A 20953-nucleotide genomic window follows, 5' to 3' on the forward strand; every position below is an offset into this window, starting at 1 on the left:
TCACTTTGGCCAGTATGTCCAGGAGTTTGTCTTTTAAACTTGAAAATAATATGGAAATACTGACAAACATAGAAGTTGTTTGTAACCTTGTCGAGGCGCCGAAATGTATTAACTATTACAGAATTTAATTAAAGAAATAATGATGGCTTTAGTTAGACAGAGTTTCAGATGTGTTGATGCTCAATCATAGAGATTAAAGAAAGTGATGCAATAAATACATGTAGCGTGAATGTACGCGATATGAATCATAATGGGCTCTCACCTAGCCTAACATTTTTTGGCTGGAAACTGAACAAATGCACATAGAACAGGATTAAAATGACAGGCATCAGTGTATTGAATTACACATAGACCTGTCTAAACATGAATAGATCATCTGGTTAGAGTTCAAGGCACTGTGTACTTGTAGCCTTACTGCCATTATGCATCATACAATTTGTTACTGCCTTGTAAAAAGACTACAGGCTAGCTGATTTGAAACATCCATTGTAGGAGGAAGAGGAGGAGGAAGAGAGAGAGGGAATCTCTCATTGCACACTCTCACTCTAATCTCCTTTGTTAACCTAATTTTAATTATTTATTAGGCATATTTAAGTTTTAAACTGCATGGTCACATTACTCGCTATGCGTTCTTGTCTGTACTTGTGCTTTTATGGACTTATGGATCATCATTCGCAGCCCAAGTACTGTTCCAATTTTTGCCTTCTTTTTTGTGTTCTTACGTTCTCGTGGACTCGTTCTACATCATCATCCACTGCCGAAGTTTGATTCCAATCTTCAAGAACACAAGTACCAAGAACGCAGTGGATCCAAGATGGCGTACTAGATGGCAGCATAGTTAACAACTAGCAAAGTCCTATAGTTTATTTTCGTGTTTTTAGACTTTTTCCAACTAGTTTTTCAACATAATATATTTCTCATCATCTAAAGATGGCAGGCAGAGCAAAAAAATCGGAAGATAGTGAGTAGTAACATAAACGAGCACGATTACGCCGAAGTGATGGAGGTAGCTGTTGCTGCAAACAAGTGTCTTTTGGAAGAAACTGGTCCTGAGAATCTACCTGTTACTCCCAACAAAGCGCACGTCATGAAGAAAGTGCATCCTGAGCAGGAGGAAGAGATTTCTAATGCGGATATCCTCAAGGCTATTCACTCTCTTGGAAGGAGGTTTGACCTGCAGGAATTAAAGTTGGAGGAGTTGTCAAAGAAAATGGAAGAGAACTGTAGTGTCATCTACGAGGTTAAGGGAGAGCTGAAAGCTCACAAGCAGAAGGCAGCTGAAATGGATCTGGATCTTTCTGTTCTCAAACAGGAAAATAAAGTGCTGAAGGCGAGGGTAGGAGAACTGGATCGCTACAAAAGGCGTTGGAACTTACGCATCAAAGGCTCGCCAGAGAAACCGAACGAGAACATCAGAGAAGAGGTGATTTCGCTGCATTCAAAGATTGCTCCTGAAGTGCCCTGGGAAATGGAAGAGGCAGTTGGCACGGTTCATTGAATTGGCAGAAAGGAAGGAAATCGCATGCAGCAGATCATCATTCAATTTTCAAAGAGAATCTATAGAGATCAAGTTTGGGTGATGTCAAAGGGCTCAACCGTGTGTAAGGAGGCAGGCATTCATTTCGCGGAGGACTTAAACAAAGAGGACAGAGAAGCTAGAGAAGCGCTCTGGCCAGGTATTAAACAAGCACATGCTGAAGGAAAAGTGCGTTCCCTATCTGTCACTCACTCGACGTTGTGTCGATGTAGTGACACTAGGGGTCACTCTTGGGAGCCCCAAACACCGCTGCTTTTTTGAAAAAAGGCCAATGAGAATTGGCAAGTGGAATGTGCATGCCACTCCCCCGGATATACAGGTATAAAAGGAGCTGGTATGCAACCACTCATTCAGATTTTCTCTTCGGAGCCGAGCTGTTCTATTCATTAAAGATGAATTCATCCGCGAAGCTCATTCACCTCATCTGCTGTATTCTACGGCACATTTCAGTGGCTTCTCCCCCTCTGCACCCGTGGAGTGCAGAGAACGCCCCTGGGCGCTTCGGCAGAAATAACTAAAACAGTATACTCTAAAAAAGAGTATATTTTCTTTCTAAAAGAGCGGCACACACGGAATGTCTTTTTAAAGATGCCTTTCCGTTTGTGTGTTATTCCTGGTTGCGGTCGATATCTCTCCGCTTCTGACGGCCACGATCACTATCTTATGTGTCTGGGCACTGCCCACACGGAGACATTGTTCGTGGATGAGTCATATCCTCATTGCGAGAACATGACCATGAAAATGTTGCGGTCGCGGCTCGCTTTCGTATGAAAAGAAAAAAGAAGGACCGGCTCCCCGCACCGGTCTGGACTGGAACCCTCCACTCTCCCCTGAACCCTCGCGGCTCGACGATCGGTTCCTGGGCATGGCCACACCCTGCCCCCGTTCATTTCTTCCCGGAAGTGCATGAGGAGCTGACAAGATCGTGTGAGGCACCTTTTACTGCCCGGTCCCGGTCTTTCAACTCCCCTGCTCTCGCTACTCTTGATGGCAGAGCAGCCAGGGGGTATTCGGTGATCCCCCAGGTGGAAAAGGCACTCGTGGTGCACTTGTGTCCGCAGAGTGCCGCCACCTTGTGTGGGCACCCAAAACTCTCGTTCAGGGCCTATAGGTTTTCGTCGTCCCCGACGGCTAGAGCCAACGGTGCCACTGCACAAGCCGCCTCCACCCTGCATGCCATGGCTCTCCTGCAAGTACACCAAGCCAAGGCGCTAAAAGAACTGCACGAGGGTAGTTCTGACCCAAGATTGATGCAGGAACTGCGCTCAGTGACCGACCTCGCTCCCCGGGCAACGAAGGTCACGGCGTGGTCTCTCAGGCAGGCGATGTCCACCCTGGTGGTCCAGGAGCACCACCTTTGGCTCAACTTGGTCGAGATGGTAGAGGCGGACAAGGCACGGTTCCTTGATGCCCCCATTTCCCAGGTTGGCCTGTTTGGCGACGCCGTCGAGGACTTTGCCCAGCAGCACTCGGCGGTGAAGAAGCAGACAGAGGTTTTACAACGTATCCTGCCCCGGCACAGCTTAAGACCCTGCACCCTGTCTGTTGGCAGCAACAACAGGCGTCCTCTTGCAGCAACAACACCGGCTCCGCCGCAGGAAGCAGACGCCACCCGTCTCGCAGCCGGCCACTAAGAACCCGAGGAAGGCTTCAAAATGCCCCCAAGACAGGTGACCCAGGGGCGAGGAGACCCACTTCTCTGGGGCTGGTCGACAGACCACTCCATCCCTCGGTGGAGGGCCGGGAGGAGAATATTTTGTCGCCGCATGCCCAGGAGACTGCGGCACCCAAAAGCCTGACAAAAGAATGGTTGCCTTGTCTCCTGGGTCGCATATCCAGTGCACACGCCATCGTCATGACCACCGTCCACTGTCCCATTTTGGCAGGTATGGCGCTCCAGCAGCGGACCCCCGCCCCTGTGCGCCCAGCTGTGGCACAAACACACCCACACGGGATTGGTTCCAGTGGACTACGGGGATGAGATTCCTCCTCCCCCCTTCTCGGCCAATCTTATGGTGGGCAGCAGGAGCCAGGTAAGTGCTTCAATGTCCCTGGACTCCTGGCTACGGGGCTCGAGTCCCCTCGATGTGGCACCTCAAGCTCCGCCCTGCCGCGAGGCCCCACCTGCCGGTACGTCTGACATGGATCATTCCCTTGGTCCCCCTCGCCCAGAGTTTGGGCACTTTCCAACCCGTCACAATGGCTGACCAGGACCATCTGTCTCGGCTACGCGATTCAGTTCGTCAGACACCAGCCCAGGTTCAGCGGTGTCCACTTCACCTCGGTGAAGGGCAAGAACACCGCTACCTTGCGTGCGGAGATCGCTACCCTTCTGCGCAAGGGCGCAATAGAGCCTGTCCCTCCAGCCAAGATGAAGAAAGGGTTCTACAGTAAAATAATCTGAAATTAGTCCATTTGTTTGTACCGCCGCTACAGGGTGTCTATAAAGTAGCTTAATCCAACCAATAAAAGTACTCCCGAACCCATACATTTCCAAAATCTTAAAAAGATAAGTGTATTCACAGCCTTTGCTCAATCCTTTGTTGAAGCACCTTTGGCACCAATTACAGCCTCAAGTCTTTTTGAGTATGATGCTACAAGCTTGGCACACCTATTTTTGGGCAGTTTCTCCCATTCTTCTTTGCAGAACCTCTCAAGCTCCATCAGGTTGGATGGGGAGCGTCGGTGCACAGCCATTTTCAGATCTCTCCAGAGATGTTCAATCGGGTTCAAGTCTGGGCTCTGGCTGGGCCACTCAAGGACATTCACAGAGTTGTCCCGGAGCCACTCCTTTGTTATCTTGGCAGTGTGCTTAGGGTCATTGTCCTGTTGGAAGATGAACCTTCGCCCCAGTCTGAGGTCCAGAATGCTCTGGAGCAGGTTTTCATCAAAGGATGTCTCTGTACATTGCTGCATTCATCTTTCCCTTGATCCTGACTAGTCTCCCAGTTCCTGCCACTGAAAAACATCCCCACAGCATGATGCTGCCACCATCATGCTTCACTGTAGGGATGGTATTGACCAGGTGATGAGCGGTGCTTGGTTTCCTCCAGACATGATACTTGCCATTCAGGCCAAAGAGTTCAATCTTTGTGTCTCATGGACTGAGAGTCCTTCAGGTGTCTTTTGGCAAACTCCAGGCAGGCTGTCATGTGCCTTTTACTGAGGAGTGGCTTCCGTCTGGCCACTCTACCACACAGGCCTGATTGGTGGAAGGTTCTCCTCTCTCCACAGAGAAATGCTGGAGCTCTGTCAGAGTGACCATCAGGTTCTTGGTCACCTCCCTGACTAAGGTCCTTCTCCCCTGATCGCTCAGTTTGGCCAGGCGGCCAGCTCTAGGAAGAGTCCTGGTAGTTCCAAACTTCTTCCATTTATGGATGATGGAGGCCACTGTGCTCATTGGGACCTTCAATGCTGCAGAAATTTTTCTGTACCCTTCCTCAGATCTGTGCCTCGATACAGTCCTGTCTCGGAGGTCTACAGACAATTCCTTGGACTTCATGGCTTGGTTTGTGCTCTGACATGCACTGTTAACTGTGGGACCTTATATAGACAAGTGTGTGCCTTTCCAAATCATGTCCAATCAACTGAATTTACCAGAGGTGGACTCCAATCAAGTTGTAGAAACATCTCAAGAATGATCAGTGGAAACAGGATGCACCTAAGCTCAGTTTAGAGTGTCATGGCAAAGGCTGTGAATACTTATGTACATGTGATATTTTTTTGTTTTTATTTTTAATAAATTTGCAAAGATTTCAAACAAACTTCTTTCACATTGTCATTATGGGGTTTTGTTTGTAGAATTTTGAGGAAAATAATGAATTTAATCCATTTTGGAATAAGGCTGTAACATAACAAAATGTGGAAAAAGTGAAGTTCTGTGAATACTTTCTGGATGCACTGTAATGACTCCCTTGCTCTTACTTGAGCCAGCATTAAAAAACATGTCCACCCCATATCTTCCCAAATTTTTTAGCTTCCTGCGGGGAGAAATGTGTTTCTTGAAGAAACACTATATTATATTTCTTACGTATAAGAAAAGTAATAACCTTCCTTCTTTTTATGGGGTGCCCCAACTCATTTACATTCCATGTGGAGAGAGATAGTACACTCATATTGACATTTGACATTTTGATATAGTAGAAAAAATTAATTGTGTGTCAAAAACAAAATTATACAGACCACATTCCCCATTAGTGAAACAATCAAAACCCGAACTTCCCCCAGAACAAAACAAACAGAAAAAGAAAAACATACACATTAACCCCGCGCACGAAAGCACCAACCGGCGACAATCCCTCTAAACTCAAAAGGTCCATGAACGTGGGGCCTGGGTAGCTCAGTGGTAAAATACGCTGGCTACCACCCCTGGAGTTCGCTAGTTCGCTAGTTCGAATCCTAGGGCGTGCTGAGTGACTCCAGCCAGGTCTCCTAAGCGACCAAATTGGCCCGGTTGCTAGGGAGGGTAGAGTCACATGGGGTAACCTCCTCATGGTTGCTATAATGTGGTTTGTTCTCGGTGGGGCGCATGGTGAATTGAGCGTGGTTGCCGCGGTGGATGGCGTGAAGCCTCCACACGCGCTATGTCTCCGTGCCAACGCACTCAACAAGCCACATGATAAGATGCGCGGGTTGACTGTCTCAGACGCGGAGGCAACTGGGATTCATCCTCCGCCACCCGGACTGAGGTGTATCACTATGCGACCACGAGGACTAAGAGTGCATTGGGAATTGGGCATTCCAAATTGGGAGAAAAAGGGGAAAAATCCCCCCCAAAAAACAAAAAAAAGGTCCATGAACACCCACGAGCCCCCACGACAACTTTGCCATCAGATTGCTCAATTTTGCCTCACAAATTTGTGAGGCAAAATTACATAACAGAAAATACTTTGTAAAACAAACCCCAGCCAATAGGAAGAGTAAACACAAAGAACGTGTAGATTCATTCACAGAACTGTCTCAAAGGTGTGATCTTCCACAAAACAAATTTCAGCTGATATAAAACCGTTCAGATTCCTTGGACAGACAAACGAATGTTCAGTGAGCTGGCTGTTATGAGTTCAGCTGATGACGTAATCATTCCAATGTCCCATAAAAAAAACTAAAAACAAACTCCAGCCAGCAGGAGGAATAAGCACGAAGAACGAACAGATTAATCCACAGCTGTTCCAAAGGAGTGTTATTCAATAGAACAAGCTCCAGACGCTAGGCAGAACCAATACAAAAAGAAACAAATCCGGCATCCCGGTTCCCCAGATGGTAGAGTCAATTTACTCGGAGGCTGCATAAAAGTATATACCATGACTTACACAATCCGTCAACTTTATAAAAGACATCCTTTGTGTGAGCATGTAGATATATTGTGGTCATCCGTAGTGTCCACTCTCAAACTGGCCGGGAACTACAATGCAAAAGTGATCTTTCGTCAATGCAAAAGTTTCTTTAAGGAAAAGTGTTATTCACAAAACAAACTCCAGCCGCTCGGCAAAGCCAACGCAAAAAGAAAAAAGAAACCAAAATGACGCCCAGCTTCCTCAAAAGCCAGAGTAAGTACAGCGAGTCGACCCACTCACATGAGAAACACCCAATGGTTTACTCACCCATTGATTCAATAAGAGACATTGCCTGATTGGGACATGTAAATACTTTGTGACCGTCCTTCGTTTCTATTCTCAGTTTGGCCGGAAACATTAGAGCAAAAGTGATCTTTCGCTGATGTAAGAGTTTCTTACATTCATTGAACCGATCGCGTTTCTCTCTTGTCGAACTCGCAAAGTCCAGGAACAAGAAAATATTATGGTTCTTCCAAGAAAGCTTCCCTTTGTCTTTATTCCCTATTGAACAAATGTGTTATACTTGTTATAATGGCTTTTATTGTACATTAAAACTAACATTTAAGCAATATTTTAATCAAGGGATGACTGAGGAAACCCGGGCCCTCATTGACTGGCGGATGGCCAATGAGAGCCTTTTCACCAGCAGGTGAAATTCTCCAGAAAAGAACATGGCAAGGATAGGCACATTCTCATTCATTTGTGCATACCTTTGTAAGGGACTTTGGCCCTGTTAAAATTTTGCATGCCGGCGGATCCTCCGCTGTGACCCCGGAGGCAGTGATGAAGCCGCACCTCCTGCTCACGAGATCGGCCCCCTACGTGCCGGCCCCCTCCCCTACCCCTCTCCGTTGTCCTTCCCAGGTTGATGTATCCACCACTATGAGTGCAGCCGGAAAGCCTGGGCCGGTCTGTCGGAGTTGCAGGTCCAGTAATGGAGGCAGAGACGTGGATCCGTGTACCCGACATGTCACAGACTACCCCCGATCGAGCAGGGATGTACCGTATACCGGTAAAAATTAAGGGGCATACATACCAAGCCCTGGTGGATTCGGGCTGTAATAAAACCTCGATTCATCACGGCTTGGTTCATGATGGGGCTTTGGGTACAAAACACAAGGTGATGGTGAGGTGTGTGCATAGGGATGTTCACAAATATCCGGTAGTGACTACCGTCATTCAAATTCAATTTCACCCATCCACTAATTTTGGGGACCAATTAGCCGGGGTTTAAAAGATTATTAAAAGCGTTGTGTGTGGATGGGTCCTGCAAACTGAAGTCTCGGTGTGTGATGCAATGGCTGGGGAGGCAGAGCCGGGGCTGTCCACGTCTGCTCAGCTTCAGGATGACACAGGAGGGGAATCCTCCGGCACTCCCGCCCTGAGGGGAATTTTCCTCTAGAGCAGTTGCGTGACAAAACTCTTAGGCATGCGTTTGACCAAGTGAGAGTAATCGATGGTCAGCAGCTCCAGCCTGATGTCACCCTCACATATCTGTATTTTTCAATTATTTGGGACCGGTTGTATCGAGTGATGCAGGACACCCAAATGCATGAAAATACAACCCAGTTATTAGTCCCAAGGAGCCGTCGGGAAACACTTTTCCAGGCAGCTCACCATAATCCGATGACGGGTCAATTAGGACAAGAAAGAACACTGCAACGTTTAATTGCCTGCTTTTATTGGCCGGGCATTCGTGGGGATGTACGCAGATGTGCGGCATGCCGTGAATGTCAGTTGGTGAATCCACCGTCCACCCCAAGAGCGCCACTGCGCCCATTACCATTGATCGAGGCCCCCTTCAAAAGAATTGGTATGGACGTCATTGGGCCATTAGAGCGGTCAGCATGCGGATATCGGTTTGTATTAGTCCTGGTGGATTATGCAACGTGATATCCAGAAGCGGTGCCTTTATGCAACATCTCAGCACGTAGTGTTGCGGTGGCACTCTTCCCTATATCTCCCGGGTGGGGATTCAAAAAGAAATCCTCACTGACCAAGGCACAAATTTTATGTCACGTACACTGCGCAAACTTTATGAATTGCTAGGGATTAAATCGATTCGCACCAGTGTTTATCACCCGCAAATGGCTGGAACCCCTATTATTTGCAGTCAGGGAGGTCCAGCAAGTCTCCACGGGGTTTTCCCCCATTGAGCTCCTGTATGGACGTCGGCCCATTGTAATTAGAGATGTCTCAATTGGTCTTTGACTAGTCATAACTCAAATTTCAGAGATCTTTAATTCCTTCTCATTAAAGATATCCTAATGCATCTTTGATATCTGAAACTAAGATATTATTAGTCAAAATACCAGATATCTTGAATTTGAATTATTAGGCTACTAGTCAAATCTCATTTAAAGATATTTGTAATGTATTTATGGATCTCAGTTTGATTACTGACCAGGGCTGCATTTCCCAAAAGCACCGTAAGTAACTTAAGCTTAGTAACTGCAGCCCAGGAAGATCTTTCTTTGGAGATCTAATTTGTTAACTAACATTAACAAATACAACTTTTGATTTCAAAAATGTATTAGTATAGCCTACAGTATATGATGAAATTAACTAAGATTAATAAATGCTTCAGTATTGTTCATTGTTAGTTCATGTTAACTAATGTTGTTAAGTAATGTTAACTAATGGAATCTTATTGCAAAGTATTACCCATGTTTTACCATATTTATTCATAAAAAAAATCTTTATTGGTATTAAAATAATAAATACTTTTATTGGACCTTCTTCTTGTGCACACAGCAGGCACTGAATGAAGCAGTGCATAACCCTTTCAAATGAAAAGTATTTCTGGGTTTTATATGCCAAATTCAAACCTCTGTCTACCTGAATTCCACTTCATCTGTAAAAATCTTTAACAAAATAAAATTAAAAAAACTTAAATATTTTAAGCATTCTTATTTTAATTTTGTTTTAAAAAATTACACAATTCAGTTTAATAAAATTACAGTTAATAAAGTTGAAATGTATATATTAAACATTTAAAAACAGGCTAAAATATTTTTGAGTGTTCCAATAATAATAATAATAAAATTAAAGGTCCAAAAACTTGTTCTAAACATCCACAAATTTGTTGCGTCAGACACATGAAACATCAACATACTGTAAGATCACCCACAGAGTTTGGAGGTTTCTGGTGTAGAAAGTAGGGCAGTGACCAGTAAGTGAATCACAATTTCATTCCCCCATACACTTGGGAAAATGACAACAAAAGCTAACATGACTTCACATTTTCATGCAACCACAACATTGTGATGGCGAGTTTTGAACTGGCACCACTCCCATCTTCAAAAAATTAAAAAATGTAGTTGAGCAACCTGTCAGCAACAAATTTGGGCCCTGCCAATTAATTTATTATGACATTTTCACATTAAGTTTCTAAGTGATTTTTACCAGTAAAGGTAAGATAAGATAAATTAATAAAAAAAATTACATTTAAACTTGTTATTGCTGTAAAGTTATTACCATCAGGAAGCTATTGGTAATTCACTGGTAATTTGTGAATCTGCTGAAATCACTTAGTCTAAAGCAGTTTGCCTACTCTGAATAACAGTTTAAGTTTAATCATAGGAAGTCTTTATATAGGCCTATAGTATGTCAACAAGAGGAGGAGGAGGAGAAGGGCTCCTGCTCCCGTCACTGCCTGTGCTCACGACCACGGAGGTCGTTTCCCTGTCACTGCCTGTGCTCACGACCACAGAGGTTGTTTCCCTGTCACGGCCTGTGCTCAGGACCACGAAGGTCGTTCCACTGTCACGGCCTGTGCTCACGGCCACGGAAGTCGTTCCCCTGTCACTGCCAGTGCCCATGGCCACGGAGGCCATTCCCCGTCACTGCCTGTGCTCACAACCTTGAAGGTTGTCCCCCTGTCACTGCCAGTGCCCACGGTCAAGGAGGCCGTTGCTCTGTCACTGCCAGTGCCCACAGCCACAGAGGTTGTTCCCATCACTGCCAGTGCTCATGACCACGGAGGCTGTCAATGAGCCTGTGCAGTTGCCTGAGGCTGTCGATGAGCCTGTACTGTTCCCTGCAGACACTGACTCTGTCCAGTTCCCTGTGGCTGTCGATGAGCCTGTCCAGCCCCCGGTGATCTTCAAGTCTTCCATGGCTCTGCCCCTCAAGTTTCCTATGGCTCTGTCACTTGATCCTTGTGTTCATTAGTGTCAGGTGTCCCTTGTTGCATCATTAGTTATCTGTGTATTTAGTCCCCATGTTCCCCTGTATTCATTGTCAGTTGTATTCCATTCATGGATGTAACAGTTTGTTCTATTTTCGTGTTTGAGTTTCTTTATTTATCTGAGTTATTAAAAAGTCTGCATATAGATCCTTTTTCTCTTGCCTCATTCCTGCAATCGTTACAGATATTTACTCATCCAAAACAGAGAACCCCATTCACTGGTTCGATCTTAGGAGGCTTGCAGGAAGCAAGACTATCCTGAGTGGATGGGATTTGCCAGGGGCTAAAAGGTGAGTAACAAATTTTTATGTTAATATTCAATCAGAATCAGAATCAGCTTTATTGCCAAGTATGCTAACACATACAAGGAATTTGTCTTGGTGACAGGAGCTTCCAGTGTTCAACAATACAAAAACAATACAAAAACATCAGCAAGACAAAGATAATAATAAAAAATAAAAAATAATTATACACGTACGTACATACACACACACACACACACACACACACACACACACATACATACATACCACACATGTACTGCAAATCTAATACAAATCTGTTATGTACAGTGCAAATTTGTTTTTTGTTTTTCAGAGGAATGAAATGGCAGAAGAGGTTGGATGTGTTGGATAAATATAAAAAAGACTAAACTGTGTATTGCACATACAGCAGTGTGAAAAAGTGTTTGCCCCCTTCCTGATTTCTTTTTTTTTTTTGCATGTTTGTCACACTTAAATGTTTCAGATCATCAAACAAGTTTAAATATTAGTCAAAGATAACACAAGTAAACACAAAATGCAGTTTTTAAATGAAGGTTGTTATTATTAAGGGAAAACAAAATCCAAACCTATATGGCCCTGTGTGAAAAAGTGTTTGCCCCACCTGTTAAAACATAACTTAACTGTGGTTTATCACACCTGAGTTCAATTTCTCTAGCCACACCCAGGCCTAATTACTGCCACACCTGTTCTCAATCAAGAAATCACTTAAACAGGACCTGCCTGACAAAGTGAAGTAGACCAAAAGATCTTCAAAAGCTAGACATCATGCCGAGATCCAAAGAAATTCAGGAACAAATGAGAAAGAAAGTAATTGAGATCTATCAGTCTGGAAAAGGTTATAAAGCCATTTCTAAAGCTTTGGGACTCCAGAGAACCACAGTGAGAGCCATTATCCACAAATGGCGAAAACATGGAACAGTGGTGAACCTTCCCAGGAGTGGCCGGCTGACCAAAACTACCCCAAGAGCGCAGCGACGACTCATCCAAGAGGTCACAAAAGACCCCACAACAACATCCAAAGAACTGCAGGCCTCACTTGCCTCAGTTAAGGTCAGTGTTCATGACTCCACCATAAGAAAGAGACTGGGCAAAAATGGCCTGCATGGCAGAGTTCCAAGACGAAAACTACTGCCGAGCAAAAAGAACATTAAGGCTCGTCTCATTTTTGCCAGAAAACATCTTGATGATCCCCAAGACTTTTGGGAAAATACTCTGTGGACTGACGAGACAAAAGTTGAAATTTTTGGAAGGTGTGTGTCCCATTACATCTGGCGTAAAAGTAACACCGCATTTCAGAAAAAGAACATCATACCAACAGTAAAATATGGTGGTGGTAGTGTGATGGTCTGGGGCTGTTTTGCTGCTTCAGGACCTGGAAGACTTGCTGTGATAAATGGAACCATGAATTCTGCTGTCTACCAAAAAATCCTGAAGGAGAATGTCCGGCCATCTGTTCGTGACCTCAAGCTGAAGCAAACTTGGGTTCTGCAGCAGGACAATGATCCAAAACACACCAGCAAGTCCACCTCTGAATGGCTGAAGAAAAACAAAATGAAGACTTTGGAGTGGCCTAGTCAAAGTCCTGACCTGAATCCTATTGAGATACTGTGGCATGACTTTAAAAAGGCAGTTCATGCTCAAAAACCCTCCAATGTGGCTGAATTACAACAATTCTGCAAAGATGAGTGGGCCAAAATTCCTCCAGAGCGCTGTAAAAGACTCATTGCAAGTTATCGCAAACGCTTGATTGCAGTTGTTGCTGCTAAGGGTGGCCCAACCAGTTATTAGGTTTAGGGGGCAATCACTTTTTCACACAGAGCCATGTAGGTTTGTATTTTGTTTTCCCTTAATAATAACAACCTTCATTTAAAAACTGCATTTTGTGTTTACTTGTGTTAACTTTGACTAATATTTAAACTTGTTTGATGATCTGAAACATTTAAGTGTGACAAACATGCAAAAAAATAAGAAATCAGGAAGGGGGCAAACACTTTTTCACACCACTGTAGTTATTGCTCAATGGGGCAATTTATCTGTTCATGAGATGGATAGCCTGAGGGAAAATAACTGTTCCTGTGCCTGACAGTTCTGGTGCTCAGAGCTCTGAAGCATCGGCCAGAAGGCAACAGTTCAAAAAGGTAATGGGCAGGGTGAGTGGGGTCCAGAGTGATTTTTCCAGCATTTTTCCTCACTCTGGAAGTATATAGTTCTTGAAGGGGGTGCAGGGGGCAACCAATAATCCTCTTAGCATTCCGATCTGTCCTTTGTAGGCTTCTGATGTCTGATTTCATAGCTGAACCAAACCAGACAGTTATTGAAGTGCAGAGGACAGACTCGATGACTGCTGAGTAGAACTGTATCAGCAGCGCCTGTGGCAGGTTGAACTTCCTCAGCTGGCGAAGGAAGTACAACCTCTGCTGGGCTTTTTTCACAATGGAGTCAATGTGTGTCTCCCACTTCAGGTTCTGTGAGATGGTAGTGCCCAGGAACCTGAATGACTCCACTGCTGCCACAGTGCTGTTTAGAATGGTAAGGGGGGGTCAGTGTTGGGGTGTTCCTCCTAAAGTCCACATTCATCTCCACCGTTTTGAGCGTGTTCAGCTCAAGGTTGTTTTGACTGCACCAGACAGCCAGCTGTTCAACCTCCCTTCTGTATGCAGACTCATCGTCATCTCGGATGAGGCCGATGACAGTGGTGTCATCTGCAAACTTCAGGAGCTTGACAGAGGGGTCCTTGGCAATGCAGTCACTGGTGTAGAGGGAGAAGAGTAGTGGGGAGAGCACACATCCCTGGGGGGCACCAGTGCTGATTGTACAGGTGCTGGAAGTGAGTTTCCCATCTCACAAGCTGCTGCCTGTCCATCAGAAAGCTGGTAATCCACTGACAGATAGACGTTGGAACAGAGAGTTTATTCTGGAGTATAGCTGGGATGATGGTGTTGAAAGCCGAACTGAAGTCCACAAAAAGGATCCTTGCATATGTCCCTGGTCTGTCCAGATGTTACAGGATATGATGCAATCCCATGTTGACTGCATCATCCACAGACCTGTTTGCTCGATAAGCAAATTGAAGGGGATCTAGAAAGGGTCCAGTGATGTTCTTCAGGTGGGCCAACACCAGTCTCTCAAATGATTTCATGACCACAGATATCAGGGCGACAGGTCTGTAGTCATTAAGTCCTGTGATTTTTGGTTTCTTTGGGACAGGAATAATGATTGAGCATTTGAAGCAGCATGGGACTTCACACTGCTCCAGTGATCTATTGAAGATCTGTGTGAAGATGGGGGCCAGCTGGTTAGCACAGGATCGAAGACACGCTGGTGAGACGCCATCTGGGCCTGAAGCTTTCCCCGTCTTTTGTTTCCGAAAGACGCGGCTCACATCATCTTCACAAATCTTAAGTGCAGGTTGAGTAGCAGGAGGGGGGAGGAGGGGGGTTACAGGAGGTGTTGGTGTTTGTGTGAAGTGAAGGTCAGAGTGGGTGTGGGGTGTGAGATTGGGCCTTTCAAATCTGCAGTAGAACACATTCAGGTCGTCAGACAGTTGTTGGTCCACCACAGGGTTGGGGGTAGGATTCCTGTAATTTGTGAGTTGTTTAATGCCACTCCACACTGATGCAGGGTCGTTAGCTGAAAACTTGTTTTTCAGCTTCTCAGAGTATCTTCTTTTAGCCACTCTGATTTCCTTGTTCAGTGTGTTCCTGGCCTGATTGTACAAGACTTTATCCCCACCCCTTTAAGCATCCTCTTTGGCCTGACGAAGCTGCCTGAGCTCTGCTGTAAACCACAGTTTGTCATTCTTCAACTTTAAATAAGTCCTAGTAGGAATGCACATATCCTCACAGAAACTGATATATGATGTAACAGTATCTGTGAGCTCGTACAGGTCTGTGGCTGCAGCCTCAAAAACACTCCAATCCGTGCAATCGAAGCAGGCTTGTAGTTCCTGCTCTGCTTCATTGGTCCATCTCTTTAGAGTCCTTAATACTTGCTTGGTTGATTTAAATTTCTGCCTGTAGGTTGGAAGAAGATGAACCAGACAGTGATCAGAGAGTCCCAAAGCTGCTCTAGGGACAGAGCGATATGCATCCTTTATTGTTGTGTAACAATGATCCAGTATGTTCCTGTCTCTGGTGGGGCATGTAATGTGTCGTTTGTATTTGGGCAGCTCACGTGTGAGATTTGCTTTGTTAAAATCCCCAAGAATAATAATAACTGAGTCCGGGTATTGTTGTTCTGTGTCTGTGATTTGATCAGTCAGCTGTTGCAGCACTGTGTTCACACACGCATTTGGCGCAATATACACACCAGAATAAACGAGGAAAACTCCTGCGGCGAGTATAACTGCTTACAGTTAATAAAGAGCACTTCCAAATTAGGACAGCACATCCTCTATAACACTGTTACATCTGTACACCAACTTTCATTGATGTAAAAGCATGTACCACCGCCTCTCGTTTTCCCCATTAACTCCGCGATGCAATCCACTCTGAACAGCTGAAAGCCCAGGAGATGTAACGCGCTGTCCGGAATGGCTTCACTCAGCCAGGTTTCTGTGAAGCACAAGGCAGCAGAGTTTGAAAAGTCTTTGTTTGTACGGGTGAGGAGATGTAGTTCGTCCATTTTGTTAGGAAGAGAGCGGAGATTCGCTAGATGAATACTTGGCAGCGCTGTTCGAAAACCACGCCGACAGAGCCTGACCAGCATCCTGACCAGCACGCCTGCTCGTCTCCTTCGCCTGCGTCTCATAGCGCGTTTAAACAACACAGCTGCGCCTCCGACTAAAATGTTCAGCAAAACGTCCGAATATTAAAAAACTGGGAAAAGGTTGTCTAGTATATGCTGCCAAATGTTCAGCAGTACGTCCCTGGTAAAACTGACTGGAAAAATATTACTAAACACAGGACAAACAAACAAAAACAACAAAAGAACTGAAGAGCTACACACTGAGGTGACCATCTGTGGCGCCATCTTGATGATAAAATTAAAGTGAAAGAACTTTCGTGAGCTCTGAGAATCAAGTCTGGGCGGGCCAGTACGGTGCCACCAACACGACTTATTCTTCATCCTCCCTGACCCTGCACAGAGTCTGTGCAAGCAGGTTCACTGGGGGAAATGCATATTTGCGCAGGCACCGGGGCCAGCTGTGTGCCAATGCGTCTGACAGAGTTCAGCTCAGTCATATTGCTATATCACAGCAGAGACAGCAAAACTATGTATAATGACATGCATAGCATTGAAATGTCTTTTGAAGCCACTTTGTATATTATCTTTCCAGGGTTATAATATGCAGGCTTAGCCAGGATTTCAGGTAGGAATATGTTGGAGGTTTATGCCAGTCTTTTTGAATAGGCTAATCAAGTAAAAAAAGGAAAATATGTTTTAAACTAATTACATTTTCTTTTTAGTTTTACTGCCATAAACAGCAAGAATACATTTCACTTACAGCCACAGTATGCTGCACCTCCTGGATGTGGGGTAAGCTCAAGATATCAAATGCTGGGAAGACTTTGAAATGCAACTCGTGACAAATTTATGGTGATCTACACATTAGACAGTTCAAAAGTTACTGCTTGATTCTACAAACATTAGCCTACAACTGATGATCCAACAAGGTTAAAAGAATGCTTTTAGTGAAGAAAACAACTTGAAACCATATTTATCATAGGGTGTTTTAGACTGCTGGTTCAAAGATCCTTTCAATCATTCTTAAAACCTATAAATATATGGAACTGGCATTGTGCAGCTTTACAGGCTTTTTTTTTTTATAATTATTAAATATGAAAGGAACTGGCAAACATCAATTTTGTATTCTTTAATTGAGAAACATGTTCTTTCAACTAGTTCTGTCCACATATTCTGTATTGTACAGTCTATGCTGTGGAACATATTATCACATCAGATGAAAAATACTTCCAGGGAAAGAACTGATTACAAAAAATCTCTATAGATTATCTTGTTTTCCCATGTTTGGTGTGGCAAGTACAGACTTCAGCCAAACACAAAGGGGCTCATGTGTAAACTGTGACTCATGAAACGGATCATGACTAAATCCACTCAGCCAAATGTCAGTGCACACAACTTCCTGTTTTTCTCAGTGATTTCAACAAGTCAGTGTGACCCCACTGTCATATTTTATCTGGTGATATTTCATAGTCTGCAATGTGATTTGTTTTACTAATTCATATTTAATAATTATCTTTCTAAATTATATATAATTTGTATTGATGTTCTGTGCAACATACAGTATGTTGTTAGTGCCCATCGTATTGTTCTCTACTGTTTTAGATCATATTTAGCATTCCCTCTTATCTTTCAGTCATTATTGCAAAATCACATTGCGTTTCTCCTATATACAAAAGCGGTACTTACAGAGTTTATTTTTTTTTGCCTTCAGTTTCCTTCTTACTTGGCTCCAGCTGCCTATGTAAGAGCAGTTCCCATCACAGGACATCACATTTTCAGCAAATCTAGGGGAAAGGTCATACATGAATGATTATTTTCAGATTATACTGTATGTGCCTTGCAAAAACAATTAGGCTTTAACAATTCTTCAACTCCCACATTTTACTGAATTTAACAAAATATATTTCTATTAATTATTAAAAGGTTCAGGTTGGACAGTTATACAATTGGCAACAGATATTTATATTCATCTATCATAAAACCAGTGTCAAATGTTAATCAATTTGCTTTTGTTTTTGGGAGATATCTACCACTTCCCCACTGTTTTGGAATCATGTTTGCCAAAGTTTCTTGAAGGGGTTTAGAGGTTGTTGTTTAATTAGGTTTTTAAAGGGGTAGTTCACCCAAAAATGAAAATTCTGTCATCCGTTATTCACATTTATGTTGTTCTAAACCAGTATAGCTTTGTTTTCTTTCTTCTGTTGAATAAGCAGAATGACAGCCTTGGTCACTATTCACTCTCATTGTATCTTTGTTCCATACAATGAAAGTAAATGGTGATAGAATTGTCATTTGTGGGTGAACTATCCCTTTAGTTTTTTAAACATTTGGAAGAGGATATGATATTTTTGAGCATGTTTGTAAAACCACTGTCACTTTAAATCAGGCACTCATTTCAGTTTTTAAGAAATGATTAAATAAGTATCACAAAGTATAATAGAATTTTTGTCATTTGTATTTCAGTAAAGTGTGAGAAGGGAGAAAAGAGAAACAAAATACTATTTACTATTATTACAATACAATAGACAAATATGTAATATACTATATTACAGTCTATCATAAATATTGTCTATTATTTTGACCCACACTCAGACTATCCCCTACAAAAGCGTCATCAACGGTGGACTGCACCCTGGCAAAAACATTGTCATCCATGGAGTGATCAACCCTAATGCTAAAAGGTTTGACACATGAGAGAATAGCTCTTAAGTATCAAAATGTTTCCAAATATTCTGTGATTCTTGAGTCAATATTAATGTCACAAAGTGAAGATAATTATAACATGCTTGTCTCTAATTTCTCCATCAGAATAACATTTAACCTGCGCCACAGAACTGGGATCACATTACACTACAATCCCCGTTTCGAAGAGAATGTGGTCGTGCGCAGCACCCATCAGATGGAGAAGTGGGGAACGGAGGAATGGTTTGGTGGCATGCCCTTTAAAAGAGGGCAAACTTTTCAGGTAGGCAAATTCACATCTTTATGATCCCTGAACAGATACTTAAAATTAAACTGTAATAGGACATGTTCCATTGTTTCATGTTTCTCGATTATGTTTGCTGTCAAGAATTGTCATTGTGAAAATGACAGTAAGTAATACCACATCTTACTTGTAGTTTTGTGTGTTTCAGGTCACCATCTCTTGCAATCCCCATCATTACAATGATATTTTGGAGGTTTGCAGAGATCTACAGTTGACTTTAGTGCAGGCCTAGCAAGGATTTCAGGTCTGATAAGCCATGTAGGTCATAAATCGCTTTTTAAAAATGCAGTTCACCTGAACAAAGCACAAAAATGCAGAATTAGCGTTGCTAATTAAGGTGTTTCACTGTGACAAGCATGAAAGTGGTCAACTAAAATCATGCAAGGCACTGTGATATTGGCATTTTGAATGTATTTTTTGCATGGAAAAACATAATTAATAGTGGCATAAAGCCTAATGTTTTAAGTAAATGGCATTTTGTTGTGATTTATGACCTAAATTGTGTTCAGGTTTATTCATGCAGGCTCTTTGATACAAAGACATACATGTACAGTAATGCTAATTTTTGACTAGGGCAAACCTAATTACTGATTAAAAAAAAAAAAACTAGCAGTACTAGCAGTAATTCCATTGCTGATTTCAAGAATTAACATTTTAACTAGTGAAAACTTGACTATAGATAATAGATATAGATCACCCATCACCTTTCTTGTCACAGCAGTAATTTCCCCTCTTTTTACCATGTCTCAGATATCATTCTGTGTTCTCCAGATTCAGTGTGAACCTCCAGTGTGGTTCTCAGTCTGGGGCTGATGTTGCTCTGCATTTTAATCCATACTATGAGAGTGGCTGTGGGTATGTATTGAACAACACCTACCAGCATGGTAACTGGGGCTCCAAGGAACACAAGTATGAAACTCCCTTCCCCTCAGGCCAGCCGTTCATTCTCCAGATCCCTGTCACTCATACAAGAACTCATACAAGGTCATTCACTTTCTGTCATTCCTGCTTTTTTGCTTTTACCTAGTATGTGACTTTGTTCGTAATCATACATGACAGGCAAAGAAGATCTTTCTGTTGTCCACCAATGCATGGCATCTTTCTTGTTCTGTACTAGTTAGAATGATAATGTTTCTCTTTTTTTTGTTGATGTGCTGGTTTTACAATAACACTTTAGATAAGTACCAATGGGAGACACTTCATAGTTTTCATCCACCGTATTCTATTCACTCGGGTGGACACTGTCTCAGTGGAGGGAATGGTGGAGCTGAGTGTTTTTGTTTTTCAGAATCCTGCGGTGAGGACAAATAAATTAATACATTTTACAATATTAGCATTTCTCTTTTTTAGATGACAACTTAAGTGATACATTGGGAGGTAAATAATGTAAGAAAATAGTTTGGTTAATTTTTATTTAATAGACCATGACTTTAGCGAAAAGTGGTTTGCATAAATCGAACCTTAAATTTAATTTACAGCCTCAATGTGCTGCACCTCTTGGATCTGGTGTAAGTTACTTGAAATGTTTGGGCTTTGAAATGCAAATCATGACACCTTTATGGAAACGTATGTGGAGAGGTTTTGTTTTTACTCTGGGTGGGTTACATAGGCCTATTACATTGTCATTTTTATTGTTGCCTGTCAAATGTATGTTGTTAGGGTCCTGGGGGGAATATTATTGTGCTGGGTAATATGAGGGGTAGAGTAAAGAGTTATGAGGTCTGTACAAAGTGAGTGAACATGTACATTTGTTCTTTGTTAATTTGCCTGTAATGCACTCTGGCGTGTTCCATAGAGATTCATCTTTAGTAATAGCTTTTTTTTTTTTTTTTTTACAATCTTTACATGCATGCCAGTTTTAGACATAACTATAGATACAGCTACAGTATGTTCATTAAATCACTGTCACTTTAAAAAATAAATAATTCAACTATATGT

The sequence above is a fragment of the Myxocyprinus asiaticus genome, chromosome 39 (assembly GCF_019703515.2).
Source record: "Myxocyprinus asiaticus isolate MX2 ecotype Aquarium Trade chromosome 39, UBuf_Myxa_2, whole genome shotgun sequence".
NCBI lineage: Eukaryota > Metazoa > Chordata > Actinopteri > Cypriniformes > Catostomidae > Myxocyprinus > Myxocyprinus asiaticus.